This window comes from Choloepus didactylus, chromosome 8, assembly GCF_015220235.1.
Source record: "Choloepus didactylus isolate mChoDid1 chromosome 8, mChoDid1.pri, whole genome shotgun sequence".
Taxonomy (NCBI): Eukaryota; Metazoa; Chordata; class Mammalia; order Pilosa; family Megalonychidae; genus Choloepus; species Choloepus didactylus.
In genome coordinates this window covers 20,723,738-20,744,988 of record NC_051314.1, presented here as the reverse complement: position 1 = coordinate 20,744,988, position 21,251 = coordinate 20,723,738, and the positions used below count along the sequence as shown (strand labels likewise).

Genomic DNA, 21,251 nt, shown 5'->3' with positions numbered 1-21,251 from the left:
GACATGATAATCCTCACCGTAGATACTTTTTTGAATGCCTACCAGGCACAGGCATGTTCTATGTCACTTTATAGATGAGGAAACAGAGGCTCAGAGGAGAGCAATTCCCCGAGGCCACCCAGCCAGCAGATGGGCTGGGATCTGAGCTTAGCTCTGCCTGACTCCGTGCTCTTTCCATTTTACCAGACTGCCTTCCCATTTCATCTGTAAAATGAGAAGTTTACTTTATTATGAACTCTCCCCACAATGTATATTTTGCTTTAAAATATTTGTTCAAATCATGACATTAACAGCCACACTTAACAATAATAATGGCCAGCAGTGACTGGTTCCCAGGGCTCAGGAAGTATTCTTAGCAGTTTATAAATATCAACTCATTTAATCTTCACAACGGCCTCGAGAAGTGTGATAACCTCCATTTGCAGAATAGGAAGCCACTAAGTAACTTACCCAAAATCACACAGTTAATTGTCTGTGAATTAATAGTGAATAATAATGACTCAATCACTTTGGATTAAGCAAAGACCTTTGCAATTACCAATCAGTTGATCCATACCAGATAACCAGCATTTTATATGCAAGCTATCTCAGCAAGCCCCTTAATGAATGTAAATTTCTGGTTCACATATGGCTTTGGGAAATATTGGAAATTGCTCATGGATTTCTAATGGCTGGTGGGGGGTGAAGTGTGTGGCCTGAGTTGGAAGGCTTAGTGCTTAATATCCCAGCTCTGATGCTGAACTTCCAGTGTCTCACCAGGAAAACAGGTCTTAAGGCACAACCCTTGACTGGCCTTGGAAGGTAACTCCAAGCCATTCTGGTACCCTGAGTGGGCCAGTATCCTGCATTCCCTTCTAACTAGGGGCAGTAGACACAGGGGAAGCGAGAATGGAGATGGCAGAAAGGGAGCATTAGGGGAAGAAAGAGATGGAGGAGAGAGGCTGAAGGATGAGCCAGTTGTTGCTACTGGCTGCTGTCTACCTGCTCCAGGAAGATTTAAGTCTCACCAGCTGGGGTCCCTGAGTTTCATGAAGTGGTTACAGGCCTGAAAATGAAAGTAGCAGTGAAACGCAACTTTCCCACCCCAGGCAGACGGGGTGGGCTGTCTGTACCCCTAGGTCTCAGGGGACAAGAATCCTTAGCTATCCCCCACCGTGGGGTCTGGTTATAACAGATGAGCTCAGAGGTCCATGCTGGGCTGCTGATCTCTTCCACCTACCCTGTCTGTTACCTTGTTTTGGGGGACTGGGCAATGCAAAGCACCACGGGGAGGCAGCACGATGATCTTCCTGGGGTTCAAGTCTCCTCTTCGGGGCCCCCTTTTCTCTTTGTGGCATTTCTTTTCCTCCAGAGGCCACAGGTGTCATGGAAAAAGCCCAACTCTAGAGTCAAATTCTAACTCTGCCGCTTGCTGGGTGACCTTGATCTCCACTTTGTGAGCTAACAGGATATACCTGGCCAGCGTGGGGAAGGGGTTATCAACGAGATGACCCTTCCTGTGCCCTCCCAGGCCACTCCTTGCTCTCACTCCTCTCTCCATTGCAGCTTCTCCATTGCTACTCTCAGGAGGTAAGGACAGATAAAACCCTATCTGCCATCTCCTCTGCATTTTAATTGAGGAAAAACAACTCCATGAATATGTTTTTTAAGAATTTTCAGGAAACCTCTTTCCTCCTTAAGGCCTCATTTCCCTCTTCTAAATGTGGATATGGGTGGCAGATCTAGGCAATTCCAGAAAGCCTTCTGAGTCTGAGAGGCAGGCAGTCCCAGGGGTCTGTGTCTAAGCTCAGCTGTAATAGAAAAGTCACCCCTTAGGGAACAATTGGTCTAATATCTCAGCTATCAACAGCAAGAATGACAATAGCAGTAACAGTGGTGATGGTGATGATGACCCATACAGCAAGGCAGCCTGTAGGGAGGACCCAAAGGGCAATCGAGACCCACAAAGAGCTGTAAAGGGACGGAGAGTGGCCAAACGCTCCATCAGGGTTGGGTTATTGTTCCTATCTGACAGGTGAGGAATGGAGCATCAGGAAAGGAAAGCCAGTGGTCCAAAGGCACACGGCTAACAACGGGGAGGAGCTGGGGTTTGACCAGCAAGTGGTGATGAAAAACATATTGGACTTCTATTCTTCTAAACCCAGAGATCCTAGCACCCAGCTCCCCATCCAAAGCAGATGGAGAGCCTGGACTTTTGCTTTTTATTAAGATTGACTTCTGTTTCCCTGTCCACACCCTCCACTCCCTCTGCTTAACAGGCTGTGAAGTCACTGCCCGTCTTTCCTGCAAGCGGCTCCAGCCTCAGGCCACACATCTGGGAGGGCGGGACTCCACCCTTCCCCAAACCAGATGTTTGGGGGTGGAAGGTCTGGGAGGGATCTGTTGCTGACCAGTGCCTCCTGTTTGTCTGTTCTCTGGAATTCCTTTCTCCTTTCTTGCCAAGGGAATATGCAGCTTTGCGTAGGGGCCTTGACAGATTTCCCCGACGGGTCCCCTCCTCCCACTGCCCCGGAAATGGAGGCTGGGAATCCAGAGGGGCAGCCTTGGGTTAGTCAGAGCAAAGCTATGTGGCACCTCTAAGTACCTGCGAAGTCTGCCTGGGAGGGGAAGGGGCAGAGAGGAGAGAGAGACAGAGACCTACAGAGACAGAGAGACAGAGATGGGGAGATATGGAGAGAGACAGAGACAGAGAAGACAGAGAAGGGACAGGAAAGAGAATAAGGGGAGAGAGACAGACAGAAAGATAGACAAAGGAGAGAGAAGAAAAGGGGCAGAGAAGGGTGGGGGAGGGGTAGAGAAAGGATGGGGATAGGAAGACAGAGAGACAGACATAGAAGGGATGGGGGGAGAGACAGAGAGAGAGAGAGAGAGAGAGAGAGAGAGAGAGGGAGGGAGAGAGAGAGATGAAGAGAGGGTTGAGGAGGAAGGAGGCAGGACCAAAAGTCAGAAAAGATCTAGCCCAGAGACCACACTCCAACAATGTGCCAACCAGTAGTTCGTGCCTCTCAGAAGGCAATTTTATAAAATGATCAGAAAGGAGAAACAAGGAGAGGGCAAGGCAAGAGTTACTCCTGAGTGATAAAATTGACTTTGCTGTTTGAAGTCAAACCCTGATGCTGACTTGGGGCTCCCTGATTTCCGAAATCAATTTCTCAGTTTCATGATAACATCTTAAGGATTTTTGTCCGGGCTCAGTTTCCTTATCTGTAAAGTGGGTTAAACGATTGTTTCTTCCCAGGGTTGTTGTGAGGACTGGGTGGGAGGTGACTGCCCTGTGGAAACTGTAAAGTGCGGTGGATGAGGTTTGCTGTTGCTGCCTGAGGGGCAGAAGAAGGAGGAGCTCTAAGTCTTCCCCTTCAGATTTATTTTTAAGACCCATTGGGGTCCTTTCCCAGGGAATTGGTCTAATTGAAAACAGATGCCCAAGAAGAAACAGACTGATCTTCACATAAAAGTCACCCCATATCTCTAGCAGATCTAGCTGGGTAACCCTGAGAAAGTCATTTCAGTTCTCTGAGCCTCTTCAAAATGACAGCTGGATTAAGTAGTATGACCACAGGGATGAAGAAGCACTAATGGCCTACCCTTGTGGTGAAGCCTTTGATATTTGGACATGATCAGATGAGGGCTGGGCTCCTTGCAGCTATCTCCTCCTCCAGGAAGTCTTCTCAGATTCTCCCAGACCAGGTCCGCTGCTTTCCTCTGGGCTCCCGGCCACGCACTACCTTATCTCACTGCATCCTATTGTCTTTGCTTGTGAGTTGACCATTTCCATCTAGATTGTGGGCTTCTGAAGGCAGAGACTATCTGGTTCATTCCAGATCCTCAGTGCCCAGGGCCTGGCACATAGCAGGCACTCAATGGATGCTGGTGGACTTGAATGGGACTGAACTGCCAGTCTGCATTCTTTCACATGAGGCCAGACGTTTTCAAGGAAGGGTTGGAGCCAGGCTTCGCCGCCAGAGGCTTTGGAAGCAACCTTTGGACGATATGTGCTGTGCTCTGAATCCTTTCTGGGAGCCAACTGAGATTCCAAGGCAGCTGAGAGCCAAAGGGGGTGGGAGGTAGACTCGCTGGCTGGGGAGAGCCTGGGCGGGTTGAGGGACAAGAAAGGGGAATCATCTTAAAACAATAGCTAACATTTCTCCAGCATTTTACAGTTTACGTAATATTTCCACACATATTATTTTGTTTGAGCCTCATGAGAATCCTAGGAGCTAAGTAGGGCAGGTTCAGATATCACCACTTCTTTTGTTTTCTTTTATTGTTGGATGAGTAGAAAGACCGAGAGAGGTGAAGGGACTTGCTGGAGGTCACATAGCCGGACTTGAAGTTGAGTTTTGGACTCCAGGGTCTGTGTTCTTCCTCCAATACCAACAAAAAGGTGAGAGGTGGCAACCCTGAGGTCTGGATTGTTTCCCTGATTCATTGGCTGCTTAATGAATTGTGTGGTCTTTCTTGTTCCGTCTATATTAAAAATTTATTAAAATACAATTTATGGCTGCCATCTATTGAACTCTGATAATGTATATTGTTCCAAGCACTTTATCAGCATGATCTCATTTAGTCTGAGCTATGACTCTGTGAGACAGGTTCTATTATTAACCCCATTTTATAGCAAGGAAAGTGAGGCTCAGAGGGAATGAGAAAGCAACTGAAGGCCATACAGCTGGTGAATGCCTTAGATTTGGACCCACACACTCAGAATCTAGAGTCTGAACTTTGAACCATGTGTCATACTGTGAAGAGTTACTTCTCTGCACCAAAGCAGGAGTCATGTAATGAGCAGCCCCTAGTGTCCAGAGATGAGCCCATGAACCACTGTCAGTGGAGAGGTAGGTTCTTGGCTGTTTCTCCAAAAAGGGAGACTGACCTGTCCTGGGTCTACCCTGTATGCTGGACTCCTGATTCTTCCCTGGGCCTGGCCAGGTTGAGTGTTCAAGAACCATAGTTTGCAGAGCTGGGACAGTTCAAAGCTAATGGGTCCAAGGGAGAAGAAAACCTAAAGGTTCTCTCTCATTAGCTTGTGCCCATCACCAGGAGTCAACCAGCCAGAGACTGCCTTGCACCCTGCCATTGTGGGAGAGTGGAAAGAGCTTGTCTTTGGGGTCAAAACAAAGCTGGGTTCCAACGCAGCTACGGAACTTAGCAGCTCGGTGACCTTGGTCAAGATGAGTAACCTCATTGAACCTTTGTTTCCACATTTGTAAAAAGGAGATAATATGGATCTCATAGTATGGGGATTAAGTAGAACAACACACTTAAGGCATCTAACACAGTGGCTCAATAATTCCTCATTCAAGATGGATGCCCTGGAGAGACTGCATGGGACTTGGGGTTAGACAGATCTGGTTTTAAATGCTGGTTCTGCCAGCCATTAGTTTCATAATGTTGGACAGGCAACCCCCTCTCTGAGCTTCAGTGTTCTCATCAGTGAAACAAGGCCGACAACACCTTATCGGATGGTTTTAAGAACAAGAGCTAATGAGAGTGGAGTCAAAGTTTAATGAAGAGTGTCTCACAACAGTAATAAAGTTGATCCCACTTCTTCTTTTCCTTGTAGTGGAAAATGGGAGTTTCCATTCATTCATTCATTCATTCATTCATTCAACACTTAGGGAAGCTGGGTATACTACAGGTCCTGGGCTTGTTGCTGGGGTCCCAAGATAAGCTCCAAAGTCTCATTTTCTTTGGAGAGGATGCTGGCTGCTGTGTGGATAAATCATAACATAACTTGGAAGGTGCTTTGACCGAGTTGTGTGCAAAGTGCTCTTGCCAAGTGGTTATGAGCCTCACCCTCCTCCAGGTGAAGGCAGCCCCTGGACAGCGTGGAGTTGGCCCAGATGGAGCATCAGCAGCCCCTGGTCTTTGTCCCAGATGTCTCTCCAGGAACATTTGTGGCCCCTGTCCCTCTTGGCCTTCCTGAGCCATCCCCTGGAGCTGTTCAGCTCAGACTCTGTGACCGACCAAAACTTCACTCTGATGATGCTCTTGGGTTTCCTTTCCTGGGTTCCTTGCACTGTGGTTCACTGAAACCTCTGGGTCATCTTCCCTGCCCACCCCACCCCACTCCCTTTCCAAATAGCTGTCCCTCCTCTGCTCCCTCACACTGTGGCACTGTTGGATTTATCCAGAGAGCCCTGCTTTGCAGTACTGTAGGCCTAAGCCCCGACACAGCTACTCTCTGGCAGAAGATAAGCATCATTTTGGCAGGCTTTGAATTGTGGGTAGAGGCAAGAGCTAGGCCTCAATAAAACTCTGGATGCCAAGCACGTCTGGTGGGCAGCTAGTCAGGGCCAAATAGGGGTCTATTTGTATGAGAGCCTGGAGACTTCCTCAAGGGCAGCAAGAATCAACTTCCACAGTAGAGTTCAATCCAGTGGGCCAGGATTAGAGAGGGGTGGGGGTTAATATCCTGAATAGTGTCTTTCACAAATTCATGCTTCGAGCACATACTATGACCAGGACTTCTTCTAGGCGCTGGGGGGTAGAGCAGTGAACAAGGCAGATGAGATGGGAGGCAGACGAAAGACACACAGATAAGTCATTCTATAGTATATTAGAGGGGCCAAGTGCTGTGGAGAAAAATGAAGCAGGAAAGGGGATATAGAATGTCAGGGGTTGGAGGAGTCCAAGTTCAAATAGTGTAACCAGGGAAAGCCTCCATGAGAAAGTGACATTAAGCAAAAAATCTCAACTAAGTGAGGGACAGAACCACATGGATTTGTGGGAGATCATTCCAGGTAGGGAAAGCAAGGGCAATGGCCCCAAGATGAAAGCATGCTTGTTGGGTTCAAGCTATAGCCAGTTCCTGGGCTCCTATTCCTCTGTACCCCTTCAACGTAGTGGGGATGAGGAGAAATAAGAGTGGTGGGGAGGTGTAGATCTTACGGGCCTTCTAGAACCTGGTAAGGACTTTGACTTTGACTGTAGGTAGGATGGGAGCTGCAGAATGGTTTGGAGCAGTGCAATGGCATGGTTTGACTTAGATTTTTCAGTACCATTCTGCTCTGCTGAGAATATAATGAGCATGTGCAGGGGCAGAAGCTGGAAGACCTGTTAGAAGGCTACTGAAATAACACATGGGAGAGACTTCGGATTCTGGATAGATTTTGAATGTCAGGATTGTAGGCTTTGCTGATGGGTTAGATTGGGGAGGTGGATGGTGAGAAAACAAGTAACCAAAGAAGACTCCAATGTTTGGAGTTTAAGATAGAGTTGTCTAAGTTAACTTACATGGGCAAGGCCCAGAGAGGAGCAAATTTAGGGAGAAAGATCCAGAATTCATTCTTGGGCATGTGAACTTGCAATGTCTATTACACATCCAAGAAGAGAGACTTCATGGAAGTATTGGATACATGAGTCCGGAGTTCCAGCTGGAGATAAAAATTTGGCATCATCGGTTTACAGATTGATTTTAAAACCATGGCACTGGATGAGATCAACAAAGGAGGAAAAGTATGGGTGGAGGTGGAGAAAAGAAGAGGACAAAGCACTGAGCCTTACGCAATGTTGGAAGTGCGAAGAGGTGAAGAGATGGCCAGCAATGAGCAGAGGAGACTGGGGAAGGACAGCCAGTGAGGCAAGGAGAAAAGTCGGCAAGTGCAGCGTCCTGGAGCCAGCTGCTGTGGGTGGTTCAAGGAGCAATGGACCAACTGAGTTCTAGGATGAGGCCAATGTGACGTTTAAAAATGGAGGGAACACAATAAGATGTGATTCTCCAATATTTCCCTGGGAATTGGGGAGCCCAGGAGCCAGCAATCATGGGAAAGATGGGGACCGCACTCCCAGGTGAAGACTGCCTCCTTAACTTCACCGTCATTATCAGGAGCCACAAGGGCCTCTGTGGGTGTCCGGCAGAACTGGCCTGTGGGCAGGTCCCAGTGGTGACCTTGACAGGGTGTTGACGGTGATGGGATATGACCACAGTGAGCCAGAGTCGGAGGAGCAGAACAGGAAGACAAATGACACCTGTCTGCCAAGAGGACAGGTTCTGGGAGCCTGAGTGACAGACCCTTCCAGAGCCTTCTGGGAGAGGTGAGCAGGGGCTAGAATGCTCCAACAGTGGAAGCAGAGCCAGGGAAATCTCATTCTGTCAGGGCCATAGTGATCTTTTGCTCCTAGAGTGGTATGGCCTGGGTTAAAATAACAGGAAGCATTTATCTGTGCTTACACTGTGTCAGCCAGGCACTGCCTGAGCACTTTACATATGTTCCATTTTTTTAAAAGCACAAATAAAATCTGTCCCTGAGGTAAAACAAGGCACATTCCACAGTCTCTAGGTTGGTTGTTTATTGTCTGTCTTTCCGCCATTTGATGGCAAGCTCCTAGAGGACGGGATTTGTTCATGGCTTATCCCCACCTTCTAGAACATCCTTGAAATGTAATGGGTTCCAATAAATCCTTGCATTGGACTTCATGAATCCTCACTGTGAATCCCCAGCAGCATCAGCAAGATTTTATTAAGCACCAGCTGTGTGCTAAGTGACAGACCTGCGGTTTTTAAGTACATCTCAGGTCCAGATCCCACAGCCACCCTGGGGCTGCTGTTTCCCAACCACTGACTCAGTTTAGAACACTCCTCTCCCTCCTCCTCACTAAGCAGTTACCTTCCCTGCAGCCACAACCTTGCTAATTTAGGAGCTCACCACCTCCAGGCAGCCATCCCTGATTGAGTTTGCCTGTTTCTGGTTCCAGACTCACTCCAGTCTCCTTGGTGCAAAGGTACAGGTCTGAACTGCCTTGCTGTGCAGTTTCTTGGGTTTCTGTGTATCCCTACATTTTTCTTTCTCTAGTGTCTCTCTCCTTACCTCATTAAATTACAAAAACTACTACCACTACCATCTTCCTTTTTACTGAGCACTTTTTATGTGCCACCCCTCTGCCATTCCCTTCCCCAGCACCATCTCATTTAAGAAGTAGATCCTTGTTGTTCCTATTTGCTGACGAGGAAGCAGCCCATGCTCTTGCCCAATAATTTATCCTCCTTCTGGGTGACCTGATGTCCTTGTTGATCTCCCCTTCTGTGTCCAGAAGAGGCTATGAAACAGACACGGCCATGGGGCAAGGCTGAAGCGCAGGGCGTGGTGAGTGCCAGGTTTGCCCTGGAAAGCTCACTAACCGCTGCTCAGCTTCTCGGGCAGGAGGGGTGTGAGAAGCAGAGAAATGGAGGGAGGGTGAGTGGTGCCTCAGAGCACATCCGGGGGGAAGCCGAGTGCTCTGGGGAAAGCTCTGGCCGACTTGAGAACCAGATCTGCTTAAACCATGAGAAGCATCAGGGTTTGGCCCCTAACGACAGGGACATCCTCCAGCCTGAGAACCGCCTGCTGAGGTCAGCGGGAGCCCTGGGGCCCCGAGAAAGAAACCCTGTGATGGAGGTTGGTCAGAGGCACTGCCCCTCCCCAACTCAGCCTGAGAGCTCCTCTTCTCTCAGCAAATCACAACTAGAGCCTGGCAGGGTCAAGAGGTCAGGGTGCATGAGCGGGTCAAAGGTCATGAGTCCCGAGGGCCTGAGGATGCTGACTGTGTGAGTCCAAGTTCAGAGCAGTACGTGCTTCTTCTCAATGACAGGGGCCAGCCCTGAGGCATCCACGTTTGGTCACTTGTAGGAATTCCCAGTTCCTGACTCAGGCTGTCTCTACAGGGGCTGCAGCTGCTTCTGGAAGAAACTGACCATCCTGTGACTTCTGCAAGTGGACAGCTTCCTGGGGGAAGGGTTGGCTGCCCCACAGGGAGGGCCCCACGCTCAATCAGACTCCCTAAGAGCAGGGGCTTACACCCTGCAGCCACTGGGCTTCCTTCAGAGACCCTCTATGGCTCCCCATTCCACAGGATAGAGCCCAACTTTCTGGCAGCCAAGGCCCTCTCCCACCTCTTTGTTCCTGTCTATAGAATCCTCTATGAATCCCATGCTTCAAACATCTTTTTTCTTGAGCATCTACTTTGTGTCGGCCACTTTGCAAGCACTGTGTCATTCAATCATTCATTCATTCAACAAGCACATGGAGGGCTTCTCCTCTACCAGGCATTGTTCAAGAGAGACAGGGTGTCTGCCCTCATGGAGCTTACATTCTAGTGAGGAATTATTACCCCCGTTTTACAGATGAGGAAACAGGCTTTGAGAGGGAGACGGGCCCTGTGGGGCACAGCGGGATTTGAATGCAGGTTGTCTGACTCCAACACAGTTCTCTATATTCCCTCCACCTCTTGAAGCCCCCAGATGGTGGAGTAGCTTCATCCTCTCAGCTTTGTGCGAGCTGCTCTCTCAGCCTGGAAGGCCTCCTCCCCTCTTTTCCCACTAGCTGATTTCTTTTTTGTTCTTCAAGACTCTTCTCAAGCCTCACCTCCTCTAGGAGGCCTTTCTTGCTCCCTCCTCCTCTCTGGGCTGTGAGAGATCCCTCTGCCCTACCCACCCGTCCCACCCCCCACCCACCACCCCAACTCGCTCAATTTCCCAGACGCCTCATATTCAATCTCCCACATGCACACCTTCCATTGTCAGTCTCCCCTAAAATGTGGGTCCTGCGGGCAGCCCCGGCCCTCTTCAGGTCTGAGCCACTGACGTCCAGCAGGGGTGCTACTCAGGAGGTAAGATTGGGGGCCCAGGGCCTGTCGACATAACTTCCCCCTGGTCCTAAGACACTTCCCCAACTCAGCTGGGCATAGTTGGCAAACCAGTCTCCTGGAAGAAAGTTGTGATTCCTCTGGAGGAGCTGGCCTGAATGGCTTGCTCCTCAGTGGGAACAGGCACCAGGGCTGGTTATGATAAGAAGAGTTTGCACCTTCTCAAAGAGGTCCTGTTTCCAAGCCTGTCCTGCAGGGAGCCCTTGTGAGAGAGGGGCTGTCTGCGGGCCAGGGCCTGTGTTTCCTCCCCTTCCCCATACTTGGACCATCCTCTCAGTCCTGGACTAGAGAACATCCCCAAAGCCCATCTGACCTTCCTTTTCTGCTGCTGCAGAACCTCCTGCCAGGTAAAGATTCCTCCCTCTCGCTTGGCAGGCAGGTTCTCCAGGCCCTGGCCTCACCTTTGCCCTTCTACCTGCTTTCCCTTCCCCTTACTACGACCAACATTAGAAGGATTCCAGCGCGTTCCCAGACGTTCTCTGAGCACACCACACCGTTTTATACCTCGTCGATTTTACACATTTTACCCTTTGAGTCTCCATCTGCCATTGGCCAGAGCCATTAGCCAGAGTCTCCAGGCTGAGAAATCAGCTTTCCTCCATTTTTCCCACTGGGTGGGGCCCTGGGTCAGGGCCAGAGAGGCTTCCAGAAATTCTCCCTATCTTAGTTACCTCCTCCTCATGGGCTGTATAGCAAACCCATTTCAGATGTGACCTCTTTCATGAGTCAGTGCTGACACCAGAAGAGTCAACCATGCTTTCTTGGAGCTACTTTGTGCCCTATTGTTCATTTATTCACTAAATATTTACTGACCATCTACTATATACCAGGACCATTCAAAGGGCTGGAGATAGAGTGGTAACAGACAATAATCACTGCTTGCATTCTGATGGCAATAAATGACAATAAATGGATAAGCACACACCCCACATCTGTTGTGTGGGCACTGATCCGGCCGCTGGGAATGCAGCAGTGAGCCAGCCAGCAGGGTCTGCTGCCTAAGGGGGCTCGTGCAGGCTTCTAGGCCCGAGCAATGGTGATTTGGACTAGAATGTTGGTGGTGGAGTCCAAGAGAGGAGGACAGGATCAGGGCATATTTTGGAGATATAAGGATGTAGTAGGAGTCTAGGAGAGATAATGGGTTATTTAGGCAAATGAAGGCAAGCTAGTTACATCTGAGGGGAGCTGAACTTAGTAACAGGCTATAGAATATCCAGCAACAAACACTCTTGTACTCTGGATTCACTGGTTTAGTGTCTATTTTCATGATTTGGGCATCATAAACTCTTGGAGATGGGGAAATGGGCATGGGTTAGCACACAGAAGATGAAAGGCAGATGTCAAGGTCAAACCTCATCTCCCCATCTAATGCTCAAACACCTGCAATGGCCTTCAAGGCCCTACCTGAGCTGGTTCCCCACCACCTCTCTGACATCATTTCCTATCACTCTCCTCATCCCCAACTTCACTCTGGCCTCCTTGATCTTCCTCATACATCCAAGTGATGTCACTTGCTGCCTCTTCCCCAGAATGCAACCTCTTTAGGAGAGGCTGGGTAACCAACTCTCAGGAACCTCCAGGGGCCCCTGGTTCTTGCTGAGCTCTGGAGTCATTGTACGTGGATTGTATCCATCCCCAGGGAGGGAAAGGGACACCCTGATAAAAGAAACAAAGACAACCTGCCAGGGCTGGAGAATGAAGCTGGGGATGCTGAGTCCAGAAGAGTAGGTTTTACTCTTTGGCTGGTAGGAGGTGCCAGGTCCCAGCCAAACAACCAGAGGCAGCGAATGCAGTGACAGAGCCTGCACAATTGGAACTCGGGGGAATGGGCTGCCCTTGTCCCTGAAAAAGACCTCACTCTACACAGCAGAGACATGACCACGATTGGTGGGTATTTTGCTGTCCTCCCCACTCTGGAGCGCAGCATGGTTGAAGGCTGTGAGTGCTTGCTGCAAGGGAAGGTGAGAGTCTCCATCTGCCATTGGCCAGAGCAATTGTCCAGAATCTCCATGCTGAGAAATCACTTTCTCCTGTTTTTCCTGCTGGGTGGGCCCTTGGGTCAGGAACAGAGAGACTTCCACAAATTCTCCCCATCTTAGTCACTTTTCTCCCCTCGGGCCCCATAGCTGGCCCAGAAATGGAGATGGAAACACCCCACACGGGAAGAGACTTCTAACCTCTGCTCTCTGTGCAAAGGACAAAGTGGAGACTCAGCATGACTCCACTTCCTTCCCTCCCCAGCTCTGCTCTGGGATCAAAGGCAAAAGAGAGCCGGGCAAAGAGGCGTGGGGGCTGCGAATGGTCTGGGGCACTTGGGAGAAGGCAGGAGAGGGTTGGAGGGAGGAAACTAACATTTATCACTTACAAGAACTACTGAGCTCCAGCACCCTGTTGGGAATTTTCACAAACGTCATCTTGTTAAACTTCATAACCTCAGTTAGGCAGAACTATTACAATTCCCATTTTAAAGAGACCAAATGAAGGCTCAGGGAAAGAAAATGACCTGTGTAAGGTGACACATCCGTTTTCACTGCACACCACTGCCTCCAATTCGTTCTACCACCTTCCTCCAGGTCCATTGCTTCCAATGTTCCAGAAGCAGAAGGAATCCTGAGAGCCTTCTGAAGACTGCTGTTAGAACCATGGGACGTTCCACTGCCAGGCTGCCTCGTTCTGGTCCAAAGCTCCTTTTATGATGGAGTAGCAAAAGCCAGGGAAGTTCTGCCTGGTTTCAACATCAGAAGTTGGCAGAAGCAAGATTTAAGCTCAGGTCTTTTGACTCCAACTTCAGTGCTCTTTCCCTCAGTTATCCACTCTAAGGGCCAATAGCTTTCTTGGCTGGGAAACCATGCCCCAGGTCTAGCCTAAATCCTATAACCTAATTTCCGCTTTCCACTCTTCTGTCAGAGGAATGACGAGAAAGAGTTTATCTCCATTCTGCAGCTGGTGATCCTGAACCTCCAGCATGGCCTGCCACCTTCTCACACCCAATGTCCCTTTTCTATAACAAATAGCTTGTTAATGCCCCTTGCACTATGTTGAAATGAAATTCGTAGTTAATATAACTTGCCTATACACACACACTTTTAGGAAAAATTCACAGTTTGCCCTAACTGTAATATAAAGGAGAAATAGAATTGGAAGAATTTATAATAAAACTCAAATAAAATAGCATGTATTTCCATTCATAAATTCTTGCCCAAGATTACATTGAAAATATAATGAAATAGTCTGATGCTTGCAGCTATATATAGAAGCACCATGAAGTTAACAGCTACAAATGTGGATTGATTCAGACATTTCATTAGCAACTCAAACGCCATAAGTGGGGTTGCCATCGGTGACGTGATTTTTTGAAATGATCCACAATTCTCGGAAAAGATCAAAGAAAACAAAGTGCAGTATTTCCTTATGTTACATGGTGGTTGCTTCTTGGAAATCCCCTCTAGCAAATGCTTTGTGTTTGAATTTAGCATGGAGTTAGGTTCTGGGCTCAGATAAATATAAATGGATTTTCACCTACGTGAGTGTCTGGTGGGACGGTCCGTGGTCCTGGGGACACTGACCAGCTCTCGGTTGTGCAGGACTCTCCTGTGCAAATTCTTGACCCCTCCCGCTAGGTGTCCACATTCTGTCGCTTGTTGTGACAACCAAAAGTGTTCCCACACTTTACCAAACTGTACCCCAAGGGATGATACTACCCTGATGGAGAACCACACTGCTCACATTTTTAAGCTTTCCTGTTAAAATTATATTCCAATCTCTTCATATCCTTCTCAGTTATTCAAGCCCTGTGTTTAGTTGTGGAGTCCGGACAGAAGAGGCAGCCAACCAGGGGAGGTGGAAAGAGTTCCAGAATCGGAAAGGAAATCCAGGTTCCTTGCTGACTGTTCTATTTCCAGGCCTGGCTGGCACATAGCAGGTGTTTTAGTTTCCCAGCTGCTAAAACAAATACCATACAATGGGTTGGCTTAAACATGGGAATTTACTGGCTCATGGTTTTGAGGCTAGAGGTTCAAAATTGAGGCATCAGCAACGCAGTGCTTTCTCCATAAAGACTGGCATTCTGGGGCTGGCTGCCGGTGAGCCTCGGTTCTTGGCGTTTCTGTCACATGGCAATGCACGTGGCAGTGTCTTCCAGGTTCCCTTGACTTCCAGCTTCTGGCTGCTCTTGTGGCTTCACTTTCCTGTGTCCAATTTCCTTTGTTGATAAGGACTTCAGCCTCATTGGATTAAGGTCAACCCTCATTCAGTTTGGGTGCACCTTAACTAACAACATCTTCAGAAGTTCTATTTACAAGTGGATTCACGCCCACAGGACCAGGGGTTGGGACTGAACATGCCTTTTGTGGGGGACAAGATTCAATTCCCAACCGCTCGTGTTCAACAAGTATTTGTGGAATTGAATTATTAGCTGTGTGACTTCAGGAAAATTATTTCACCTGCCCGAACCTCTCTTCCCTTGCAGTAAAATGGCAGTCATTCTACCAGGTTCTCGAAAGGATTAAATGAGACCAAATATGGGAAAGCACTGGACATGTGGTATGGGCTCAGCAACTGTTAGTTCATCATCAAAATCACGGCCCCACGATCTGGCTGGGGTGCAATTCTGTATCATGGAAAAATGAATAGAAGAGTGTTTTTACATCCGCTCTGACTAGACTTCCTGACCTTTTTGAAAGGTGGTTCCTCCAACATTGAGATCCAGTAATTCTGAGGCCCTTTGTCTAGACAGAGCTGGCGCTGAGGAGAGATTTTCCCACCTCACGCCTTACTCGCCCACCTCTCAGACGCCCACCGCCAGCCAGCGCCCCAGACATCCCTGAGGCCCTTCTTTCACTAGAGCCTAAATGAATTCCAGGAGAGAGTTCTCACATCATTCTGCCCCTCAGCCTTCCTGTTTCGGTGAAGGAGAAGAGAAGCTAACACTTACTGAACACCTCCTACAAACGGTGCCGGGAACTTTACTTTTCTCTAAGTTCTGTCATCTTCACAGAGATATGTGATAGGGAGCAACATCCCAACATGCGGGGAATGAGCGAGACAGTGAGTCACTTGCCCAGGGTCACGGAATGAGCACGAGACAGAGCCTCTCAGAGCTGGTGTTCCTTCCACCACCACGGAGAAAACTGACAGAAGCCCCTGATGTTTCCCTCAGCATCCCGTGCCCCTGTCCTTTTGCTCCAGGAAGCTCTCCGGTCCAGAGGGTGGCGGTTGCTGCCAGTCTTTGAAGGTTGGAAGGTGGGGAGGTTGGGTTGACGGACTCACCATGCTGGCCAGATGCCGCAGAAGGGCATCAGGTCTTCAGGTCTGGTTTTAAGTCTGCTGCAGAGGTGCCATGTGACACAGGGCAAGTCGCTGCTGCTCTCCTGGCCTCAGTTTCCACATCAGCAAGATGAGGGGATTGGACTAGTCAATTTATTTTTACAAAGAGAAGCCCAGGGAAGAAACAGGACACAAGTAAGAGGCAAAGAGTGTCTGGTGGAAGCTGTTTTCATAGTCACAAGAAGGAGCGGGTGACCTGTGCAAAGGAGGCTGCACAGACCCACAGGATGTCAGGCCCCAGGGGCAGCCCTCTCCTGGTCTCCTCCTACCTGAGTGGACTGCAGCAAGGCTGGCCCACCTAGAGGCCCAAGGACACAGCCTGCTTGCCCTTGAGGGTTGGGAGCCCAGTTTCAAGCACAGAGGGGCTGGATGAGCCCCTTTCTGGTGGGCATGCTTCAGAACCTCTAGGATGAAGTAGAGTCTCTGAAGAGACAAGGTCCTGCAGATTCCTTTGGTGATGACAGATGCTTTGCTTTTTGGGAGGCAACGGAATTCCTTTTTAGTGAGATTTCCTTCCTCCATTTATTTATTTACTTTTTGCTGAGTGATTCAGCAGAACAAACTCAAAACCAGTGTCCAATAGGAGGCAGGAGGAACCAAACCCTCAAACATCCGTGTTTGCCTTGTGGAACTGTCCTTAAAATAGCTGCATCGGGAGATTGTTCAGGTGGGAAAGGAGCAAGAGGGAGACTTGAAAACAGTCCTGTGGGGCTCGTGAAGTACTCAGATAAGTGACATCTTATACCTGAATACCTGAATACCTGTTTTTCACAGTGGGGGCTTGGGTGGGTGTCTTAGCATTGGTTTTCCCCATCTTGGAGATTTCAGGGCTTACTTGTCAGAAGGTGCCATCTTCTTGGAGGAAGGAATGAACCGGTAGTTTGAACTCTACAGAACAAGAGAGGGGACTTGAATACAGGCATCTGGTTGGCAGTGGAATGTGAGTAGGGACCTCCTTGCCCTGTCTCCACATTTTCTTCACCCATGCTGTAATATATCCCAATTCCCAATGCAATGGTTTTGGCTCTTTTAATTCATTAGAAACAACAAACAAAATGTCTTTCTCTTTGCTATAATATATCTGGTTTGGAAACAGGCCAAAAGGTGGAAGGTTGTGGTAGAAAGCTACTGCCAGACCAGGAGTTCAGGAAACCCAGGCTCTATTTCAGCTTTGGTACATTAAGCCACGGAACCTTGAGTAGGTCATTTCCCTAAGAACACTGAGATCTCCAAGGTCGGGAAAAGCAGGTGTCTGTAACAGGAAGTTGTTAGGAACTGAGAACAGAGGAGCTGATGGGCAGAATGAGGTTAGCTGTGGTGGGGTGAGATGCCTCAGCCAAGGACCTCGGGTCGTGTCCTGGTTCTCCCTTTACTGGCTGGATGTTCTTGGGAAAGTTATTCCATCTCTCTGAGCCTCAGCTTCCCCACCTGTTAAGTGGGGAAAATATTACCCGTCTCAGAGACTTGTTGCGATGACTGAAGGTGAGAGGATGTGTGGGAAAGTGCTTACTAAGCTGGAAAGCATGAGTCAAGTATGCAGTATTATTATACTAAACCCTTAGGAATAAGGAGTACATTAGTCTTCAGAGAGACCCAAGTAAAATAGTAGTAGCTACAATAGCAATAACAAATACCGTATATTGAGTACTTGCTATGTATGCCAGACACTGTTTTGAGTGCTTTAAATGTATGAACTCATTTAATTTTGTTTAAGTATAACAGTTATACAGTAAATTTATTAAGTACTCCAATATTTACATTTGACATATAAGTACACACACACAGATATATCATGTGAACTCATTTAATCTTCACAATAGCCCTACACTGTTTATTTCCATTTTACAGATGTGGAAACTGAGGCAGAGCTGGGGGATTCAAATCCAGACCGGCTGTGTGCACACTCTTAGCCACGCGGCATCACCTCAGAGATCCAGCCTATCAAACAAGTGTCTGGAGTCACAATGACTTGGGAGGCTGAGAGTTTACCTAGAAGCCAAGGAAAGGTTCTGACCCGGTAAACCTTTTATATGTACTTCCCCAGGTGAGGAGGTGCAGAGTCCAAAGCTGAGGGCAAGAGAGAGAGAGTGGAGTTGAATAGAAAGAGAAATGAGAAGAGAGAAGGGGGCATGGAAAAACAGATTTACATAGTAGGGGAATAATTTGAGAAAGGGGACAGTCACTGCTGATGGCCAAGGAAAGTTTTTGATGATGGTGGCCTCCAGAATTTGGGGGTGGAAGACCCCGTTCTTAACCCACTTTCCTGATGACCTGGCAGAGAGGAGGACCAAGCACAGAAAGCTGAATGTGTCCAACCCTTTCCCCTTCCCTGTAACTGCTCACTGCTTCCAGCCTGGGGCCAGGGGCCGGTGTCCCACTCATTGTCCCATGCACGTCACTTCCCTCCAGAGTTTTCATTTCACCTTTTGCAAAATCTGGGCTGAGAAAGCAGGTTTGTGTGAGAGGCACACAATGGCCTCACTGCTGTGGGTGACAGCAGAATCGGTGACCTGCTTTTGGGTCACAAGAAACAGGTCAGAATTGCAGTAGAAGGCAACTGAAGGAACTCTGGGCTGGAAGGCAGAAGACCGAGCTTCTAGCCCTGGCTCTGGCTTCATGTAATCTTGCACACAGAGCCCGACCTTAGGGAAGTCCCTCTCATCTCTGGGCCTTGGCTGCCCGGCTGTGGAATTGGAGGCATGAAGTCATGCTGAAACTCGGTGCATTTTGCCCTGTGTTTGGAGAACCCAGTGAGAAGCTGAACCCGGTCACTCCAGCAGGCCCAGGTTTACATGCTGTACAACTCTTGGGGTGGGGGAAGCACAGGAAAGCATCTCTGTACCTGCCCTCATTCTCTTGCCTGCTCATTCACCCTCCCTTTCACCCCTTTCTTTCTTAAAGGCTCTAGGAAGCTTGTGAGCTCATAACTGATGGGATAAACATTGTCTCCTTATTTGGGAGACAGGAGTTCTCCCCACGCCCTACGCCCCCTTCTTTTGTCCTCCCGGGCTTCCCATCCCAAGCCCCCTCCACTCAGTTTCCTGCTTCCTGAGGGTCTTTGAGCTGCTGGGGAGACCTCAGCGTTTGCTGGCTGGGATTACAGTTCCACTTCATTGGTTTGAGAGCGAGAGCTTGTGAGAGCGGGGTCTGTGTGAGAGAGAATCGGAATGAATACAGGGAGGGGAGGGGACGGTGGGGGTGAGGGCACGTTGAACAAGCCAGTTACAAGAATCTAAAATTAGCTCTGGGAATGGGAATGTTGGGGTCTGCAAGGAGCAACAGCTGTGAAAAGAAAGCACAAGACAAGGAAAGAAAATACACCCCACGCCTACCGCAAACCTCTGCTCTCCCACTCCATCTTCCCTAGGTCTCCACAGTTTTCAGCCCACCCCTAGAACAAGTCTGGCCAACTCCTCGGGGCTGGTCAGTGGGAAATTCCCCCTCCGCATGCTGTCATTTTCCTCTCTGTTAACCACAGAACAATGTGGCCTAGGATTCCTGATAGGACAAAGTTTAATTGGAAACAGGAAAGTGGAGGACAAGTTCGGTTCTGGGGTGGTGGCGATAATGAGAAAATGACAGGTCTCTCCAGGCAAGAGGGTGACAGCAGAGGAGGGTCACATGGCCAGGAAGGTGTTCCACGTGCAGGAACCTTCCCCCTGGGAGGGCCGGACATGTGAGGGGGACTTCAGGCCTGGATGGCGAGAGGAAGCAGCTGGGAAAGGGCTTGAGAAAGGGGAGCGGAGGAGGAAGCGCTGGGGGCCATTGTGTCTCTTTGCAAACATACGAAGATTTGGATGTTGAAGGAGTTTGGGAGCTTGTGTTTCCAAGTGACTGGTGTTCACGCCTCAGCTTCCAGCAGTGTGGAAGAATGTCGGAGAGATCCATGCGGAATGGCCTCATACAAGACTGGCTCGAGACTGACTTGAATACCCAGGGCTCCAAGCACTAGACTTTTGCTGAAATATGAGGAAGGTTGCAACTTTGTGTTATAGGGATCATACAGCCCATACCAAACCTGGGGAGGAGGGCTGGGGATGTGTGTGAGGCACAGAGCCTTTGTGAAAGCCACTTGGGGAAGGGAAGGGTGGAAGTGGGTATCTGTTGAGAACCTTTTGTGCTTGTCATGCCCCCAAGCTCTGCACTTTCAGCTTTTCTTGCTTTATCCAGCATGATCACTAGAATAGAAGCTCCAGGAGAGAGAAACAGTGTTTTCTTTGCCAAGGAAGCCCTGGCACTGGGAATACATAGTAGGCCTTCAACAATAGCCTGCTGAATGAATGCAATAGACACCAAAGCTCTGCAAGGCAGGTATTCTCGTCCTCTCTTATAGACGAGGAAGCTGACACTGACCTTGAGACGTGGAATCATTTTCTCAAGGTCCCACAGTGGATAAGTGCCAAGATTTGAACCTCTGTGGTTCTGAAGTCCAGGCTCATTGTATCATGCAGCCAGCCCCATCCTTAAGCAATGCTGTTTCATCAAGTTCCCTGATTTCATCCTGGGTTCCCATCCCTGCCTCCTGGGGGTTTCCCACTTCTGTTATGCTGTGGACAACCAGACGTTTTGAGGCTTTTCCCCTGATGGTCTAGGACACCAGAAAGGCTTTAATTCATCCTTTCTGAAAACTGTTATCAGTCCTTGTTCCTTCCTTCACAGGCCTGCTCTGGTTAGGTGGCAATGGGAAATAACAGACACATCCCAGCTGAATGGTGCGCTGACCGGCTACACTCCCAGGATGCATAATTAAATACACATACACTAAAATACATCTATGTGTGCAATTCTGATACATCATTGGGTATTCATAGTAGACCATTTCTTCATCTTTCCTTCATTCTCTATTTCCATGTCTCTCCTTCCCACCATTCCTGTATCTGTCCTTCCCTTCCAAATACAAGATAGTTCAGGGTTTTGTGCCTTGTGGAGTAGAAGGGATTCTATTCTTAAAACAGATTTCATTTGTATTGACTTCACCCCTACCTGTATCCCAGATCTTCTTCTGAGCCCCAGACCACATATGTGTGTGTGTGTGTGTATATATATATATGTATCAACTACCTCCTGACCACCTAACATGGGTGTCATACAGGCACTTCAAATACATGTTCAAAACTGAACTTGCCCTCTTGCTACAAACTGCATTTTGATTCACCTTATTTTACTCTCAACTGAACCTGGCTAGAAAAATGTGACCATTAACTTCAGTTGGGACCTCAGGGCATCCCTGCCATCCTAAGACATTTCCCTGGTCCATTTTCTCTCCAACTCTTCTAGGCAACTATTTCACATTGTATTCCTTC

The 21,251-nt window shown here is 48.7% G+C and overlaps 1 protein-coding gene and 1 long non-coding RNA gene across 3 annotated transcripts in view; one reads left to right on the top strand and one right to left on the bottom strand.

The window, feature by feature from the left end:
• The window catches only part of SYN3 (synapsin III), a 467,769-nt gene that overhangs the window by 222,583 nt on the left and 223,935 nt on the right, over window positions 1-21,251 (bottom strand). The window lies entirely within an intron of this gene.
• Window positions 16,609-21,221, top strand: LOC119543114. The gene is made up of 3 exons (XR_005218528.1): window positions 16,609-16,888; window positions 17,797-17,965; window positions 20,608-21,221. It is a non-coding gene; the product is annotated as an uncharacterized LOC119543114 (long non-coding RNA).